Raw genomic sequence first — 7,069 nt, forward strand, 5'->3', positions numbered from 1 at the left:
GCCTCCGAAGCAGCTTCCTTTGAGGCATTCTCCGTAAGGACCCCATCAAGTCAGGCCTTTGCCATGTGTAAGGCCTCACAGAGATCTGCCGATCAGGCCATGACAACATCCCGAGCCTCGACGGCTGCATCACGAGATTCGACTATAACCTGGAGCTCGAAAGTCACCTTCTAGAGGTCAACCTCGAGCTTCTCATAACCAAGGCCAACCTCCTTGAATACGAGACGAGCCGACAAGAGAGCAGGAGCCACCTAGAGCAGAAAGAAATGTCAAAACACCGAAAATAAAAACATGAAATACTGATCTCAAAGAGACTTAAGTACCCTCTAAAGGTAGATCGCTGAATCACGCAACACGTCCATCGGGTGCTACTTGGCCAGTGCAGCGACGTCTTGCTCCTCTACATGGTAAGAAGTCTATGCAGCCATCTTTGCCTAGTAGCCCAACTGGGAGATTGAGCCACTGCCCTCCACCCCATGAGCGAAGCTCCTTGAAGCAAGAGCTAAATGAGCTCCCTCCACCTTGAGAGCAACGGGAGTAGTCCCCTCGGATTCCCGGTCATGAACCTCCTCAAGTGCTCGCACCACCTCACAAGCTGCGGCGATGGTGAAGGTGGCAACCTTCTCCCAGGGAGGATTAACTAGCCGCGGAATCCCAGGAGGAGGCTGGACAGCTGGCGAAGTCTGCCCCACAGTTCGGCAAGGTGCTCCCTCTTCATCCGGTTCCTATACCGGTCCACCTCGGCCTCAGAAGGGAGCTTCTGCCTCTTCGAATGGTGAGGAAGGCTTGACATACCTGTAGGTATGGAAACATTAGTAAGGAGTTAAAACTCAGTAGAACTTTAAAGCACGTTGATACCTACTAGCTAAGGGGGCAACTCGAGAGATCCCGACCTGGAAAAGGGTTTGAGGAGTAATCAGAGCTTTCCAATTCCTTCGGGCGGGATCCAACAACCGTGCAAGAGCTAAGCTGAGCAAGAGAGACCTCGGGTTGCATGCGTAAAGAAGCCATTGCCAAAGGACAAAAATGGAAGATTAGTGTGAGTCCAGAACTACTTTGAATCAGAATACAATTCGATAAGACTTAACCCGAAGTTGAGAACTCGGCGGGAATGCCAATCGTTGGGTTTGCCCATCCCCATACACAAATAACCACTTGTCCTGCCATCTCTTATTAGAAGAGGGATTGCCAGTGATAAGCCCTCGACCTTGATTAGCCAAAGCAGAAAGATAGTACCACCCCAGATAAGTGTGGTTGGGCTTGACTTTATACAAATATTGGAATTCTGCCACGGACAACTCAGGGAAGCCGAGTTGCTACTAGAGGATGCACATCTCAACCAGAGCCCTCCAGGCGTTCGGGATCAGTTAGCTCGGGGCCAACTTCGGCGTCGTAAGAAATCTCTATTTCGTTGGGTACAGAGGCAGGCGGAGGCCACACTGGAGAGCCATGACATAAACGGCCAGCTTGCCCGCGCAAGGCTGACTAGGGACTTCCCCCAACTATGGGGCCCGAAGACTCATACACTCAGGGATTTGGTAATCTCCCCTTACCCTTAGGAGATCGACTTCCGTCATGATAGAGCCAAAAGTACCGATCTCCTCGATTCTAGCAGCGAGGCCACTTGGCCCCGGCCAAGCCCCTTCGTCACTTAGGCCCGAGAATCCAACCTCTTTGTCCCCCACAACTGAAGGGGGAATATGACATTTACTTGATCATCCTCGATGGTGTAGTAGGAATCAATGGGAAAGGCCCCCGACACTTCTCTGACCATGGACCAATCTGACATCCTGGCTGAGATAAAGAAAAGAAAGCAAAGACTATGCTAGAAAGAGGAGAAAAGTAGGCAGAAAAGAAAAAACTAATTGGAAAGGGAAAAAGCCGCTGGAAAGAAGAGAAAATGAGGAATTTCTGACTTACCAAAAATCACTGCTCCAAGGGAATGCAGAGGAAAATGGGAAGACGTGGAGAGCTCTGGGCGCCCTCTCCCCCCTTTATACACATCACGCCCGATGCATTAATGGCGCCCCATCAGTGCCCGAGCACGTGAACATGTAGCGTTGCATACTAGCGCTCTCCCCGTGGGACACGTGGCATACGACTACCTCGAGCCCCGTTCCGAGGATAGCTAGCACAATACCAGGTACACGCAGGTCGAGCACCGCCATCACACTACCATCATGGGACTCCTACCTAGAGCTCCACGATCACCGACTTCAATTACTCCCATCACTCATAGCAACACGCAGTCGGTCTACCTTCATCGGCCTCCCGACTTGTCGCGCAGGGACCTCGACCTAGGTCCTTGTTCGACGTAATGTTAGGCCGACCTGGCAAAAACAATTACTACTTATCCAGTCTACTACACGGACTGGTAAGTATGAGGGACTTACTCTTATGGGTAAAATACATCAACCTACCGTTGATAGGTCAAGTCGAGCACTCTAACAGCAACAGGTGTGACCCAACGGTCCAACACTCATCTCTCGACTAATCAGGAAGAAAGCCCCATCTCAGCTTCAGGCCGAGCTCGACCTCAATGGATAGGTCGTGCCTGACCTCGGCGGATAGGTCGCACCCAACCTCAACAGACCAGAGCTCGACTGAGGAGCTCGACTCCTTAGCACCAAGTTGAGCTCGACCCCAACGCTAGGCCAAGCCCGACCATGGCCGTTCATGTGCCAGCCCGTGATTTGCGCCAAACATCATGGGAACCATCTCCAACATGGTCCTCTTCACTGAAGATCCAGAAGGATCTCCGCTGCGTGAATGAAATCAGAATCCTATTAGGATTCTATCTCCACCAAAACAGGGACAATCGCTCTCAACGCTACTGCCTCTTCCTATCTATAAATAAGAGGATCCCAGAGGGAAGAGTTACGCACAATCTCTAGCCCTAACCCTTCTACACTCAACCAGACCCAAAATCCCTGACTTTGGCATCAGAGGGTCCCCGACACGAGCCAATGTTTTCTTTGTTTGTTCTTTGTGCAGGTTCACGAGCCAGGGAGGGCTATTTGGATTTCTGCATCAACATAGTTAATTCTAAATAAAATATTAATGTCATTTATCAACACACTAAAGAATTTTAATTAAAAAAACAAATCTACACAAGAATATAATATAGAATATTATAACTTAAAAAAAAATTACATTGATAAAGGATGATTTGAGTGGCAGTGGATTAGGTGTTTACCATTACGGCGCAGGGCCCACTTTGATGAATGTGCTGTATATCCATGCTGTCCATCTGTTTTCTCAACTCATTTTAGGATGTTATCTGAAAGCTTGAGGAGATCTAAATCTCTTGTGGACCAAACCACTGTAAATAGTGGAAAATGACCATTAAAAGCTTTTTGTAGGCCACCTAAGTTTTAGGTCAAACTGATCTTTGTATTCCCTTCATCCGGGTCTGATCGGCCTTATCAGCAGGTTGGATGGAAAATAAACATCACAGATCTAGTTACGGTGGTCCCTGGAAAGTTTTCAAAGGTGGGCATTTAATTGCCACTATTTCCTGTGTTGTAGTCCACCTGAGATTTGGATTTTTTAATTTTTGGGACCATATCCTAAAATGGGATGGAAAACATATGGACGATGTGGATATACAACACGTCATCAAGGTGGGCCCCACGGTAAGGGTAGCACCTAATCCGATCCCAATTTGAAGCGTGGTGTAGATGAGATGCACCGCAGAAACGCCTAATAAGATAGAAGGCTTTTCACCGACCCGTTCTCTCTACAGTTCGTAACTAGTCCTCTACATCACTGTCAGTCCGCCGCTAACTTTACGGTGAGGGAACCGAAATTCCCCGCCAAGGTTTGGCAAGAAGCGTGGATGGTGGGACCCAGTTGAGCCCTTTCCCTTTAGTCGATACAAGAAAAGGAAGAGAAAACATTGAGAGGTCTTTTTTATCTTCTTTTTTTTTTTTTTATTCTTCTTCTTTTGCATATGAAACAGCGCTCGGGATGTCAATCACGGCTTCTGATTGACCGACCCAAGACTGATGGCATCCACCTTCTAATAAGATATTGTTCCGGGAGACACGCAGGTACATGCCCAATCTTCAAAGCATGCCAACCTCTCATTACACTCTTAGAACATTCTCTCTCGGTTTATCCCCAGCGTTAGGCAGACTTAGGGCATGGCATGTGCAAACGCACTTAATGGCCTGCTTGATTTGCGGTATTTATATCGAATTTAGCATTTATTACTTAGATTAGTAAAATACAATGTAAGATATTGATGGCTCTAGATAGATTAGTCTTGACTGAGAAAATGAGGCAGATTGGGTCTATGTGGCAAAACTCTTTGGGCCCATCATAATTTATGTGTTTTATCTAGGTTGTATATTCATTTTTTAAAATTATTTTAGGGCATGATCCTAAAAAGAGGCAGATTCGAAATTCAATTGGACCGCACCACAAAGCAGTAGGAATAATTAATGATGCCCACTGTTTAAACGTATGTAGAGTCCACCCTCACGTTTTTTTTGAGATTGAACCTCCGTAAGGTCACGTGGACATGGATGAATGGGGAACACAAATATCAGTTTGATCTAAAACTTGTCTAGCCCTCGGGAAGTTTTCAATGGTAAGCATTTAATCCCCAGTGTTTTATGTAGTGTGGTCCACTTGAGCTTTGGATTTGTTTCATTTTTGGGCTCATACCCTAGAATGTTTTAAAGAAATGAATAAACAGCATGGAAATAACTGAATTTTGATTTGGAAACACCTCTTATAGGGTGGTATTTTAAGTTTTTACCTTTAATAGTAAATATAAAAAATCAAACAAGCGCCCAAGAGATTTGGAGAGAGACGACAGAGATAGAGGAAAAAGGTGCAGGTACATGAAGTGCAGCCTATGCATAAAGAAGAGAAGGGTGCTAAGATTGACTTCAAAGGTGGAGAGTCCATCCCACTTTTTCCAATGTTTTGGCTCGCTTGAGTTATAATTATGCTTCATTTTTGCGTGGACCTCTTACCAGGAGGTGGTGTGGTAGATGTATGGGATAGGTTTCACAAAATCACAATGGTGGGACTTACATAAGCTTTGTTGGCGCTTATAGTATGATGGGTGTGAGCAATATTTAAATAAAAATGGAGCTTAAAAATAAAAAAAAATTTAAAAAAATTGTTTTAGTTGTATACACGTCAGTGGATTTCACCCTAATGAGTTCTCGAACTATGACCATGTGTTGAAACTCTTGTGAGTCTACCGCTGATGCATAAGGACCCAAATAGGAAGAGGGCTTGCTCCTCACATGAATGGATTTAAATCACCAAAATACCCTCAGATAAAGTGCCACTCATATCTCATTTTTCAAAAGCATACATATTTTTCATGACTAATTATTGAGTTAAAATTGGCCATTGTAGGGTTAAATCTAGGTAAATGGTTGTTGGGGTTGTATGTACAAGGGTGTATGGTACATATGACCTACTTGGAGAGTCGGGCTGTCAACAGGCCAGTCCTGGGGTTGGCTTCAGCCTGGATTTTGATCTGTTTGGGCTGGGCCTGATGGGCTAGGCTTATTCAAAATTTCAATCTTTTTTTAACTGAGCTCAGCCCATTGATAGCCTTACTGAAGAGAAGAAGGAATAGAGATGGTTTCCTATGGAAAGCCAGAAAAGACTTGGGCAGCGCAACCGGGTCCCAGGTGACTTTGGCTAATGTGGGAAAAGGACTTAAACCTGCACAAATTCCATGCTGCCATCAGATAAAAACCATACATTTTTTGGCCTGATTTTTTACTAATGTGGGAAAAGGACTTAACCCGCACAAATTCCATGCCGCCATCAGGTAAGCCACACATTTTTAAGCTTTGATTTAAAAATCAGGCTGATTCAACTCTCAGTTCCCCATAAAATTATACCGGAAGCCCCTAAATTTAGATGGTATGCGGCCAATGTTAGTTTTGTAATACGGTGATTGTCAGGCATCTTTTTTTTTTTTTTTTCTCATCATGATGAGGCACATCAGATGCATGGATTAGATGGCATATAAATAGTACAGTGGGCCCTATGCAAAACTAATGGTGGGCATGTGATGCAGGGATGGACGTGATGAGGTCGATTACCGTCTTCTGTAAGGGGATAACTACTTCGAATTCACGGAGCTTCTCTAGATTCCTCATAGAGAGTCATTGAATCTACGAGGGAAAATAAGAAATTAGAAATAAATTCTAAGAAATTTGAAAATTAATTGATAGATGATAAAAATGAATTTACAACCCTTTAAATAGTGATACCAAACATAGGAAGAAATTTTAGATTCAAACTCCCTAAAATTAATGACTTGCAATAAATAATAAACTTACTATTTTTAGGCGGTCAGGATTCCTACTAAAGTTTATGGTTTTCAGCCAAAAATAGCGTCTTATTGGCTTAACCACATTGTTCTCCTAAATTTTCTAAGCCTTTTTCATGTTGGCATAACTCCTAAAGCTCAAAGGATGAAGAGTTATGATTGAACTAAAACTTATTATAAATAGAAAAAATGAAATCAAAAAGATTTTTGACCATCGATCTGATGAAATCTCGCAAATTCAATGTCGGCAACCTAGTATGGCAGGGTTGGGTGACTAAAGTAGCTTCTCCTACCCAAAATTCATATATTGTAGGTTGAATAACTCATTCCACTTTGTGATATATGCCTATTTTAGGGTTCTAACGACATGATTAATTCCGCCTCCGATCGGGCCTTCTCTGGTCCATCTTGGACATGAAAGTGTCCACCACCTACCCTACATTAGCATGCCATCCCATAAGCTTCCCATAGTGTGGGGAACCCGAGTCTTCAATGATCATGATTTTTCGGTGCAGTTATTAAAATGGTGTAGAGTAGCTGATAGATGGGGTAGATCTCATGAAAGTTCCACCATCATAGCTTTTGGTTTAAGAAAGAAGAATCACAGTTTGGAAAAGTGTGCTTTTGCGGAGCAAATCCACCACAGCCCCTGTTTTACACCGTGCTTACAAAAACTAATCTTGTGGAACCCACCATGTTTTATTTATAAAATCGAACCTGTCCATCAGGTTCTTTTGTTCCTGGACAAAATATCAATGA

This window comes from Magnolia sinica, chromosome 7 (genome assembly GCF_029962835.1).
Source record: "Magnolia sinica isolate HGM2019 chromosome 7, MsV1, whole genome shotgun sequence".
Lineage (NCBI taxonomy): Eukaryota > Viridiplantae > Streptophyta > Magnoliopsida > Magnoliales > Magnoliaceae > Magnolia > Magnolia sinica.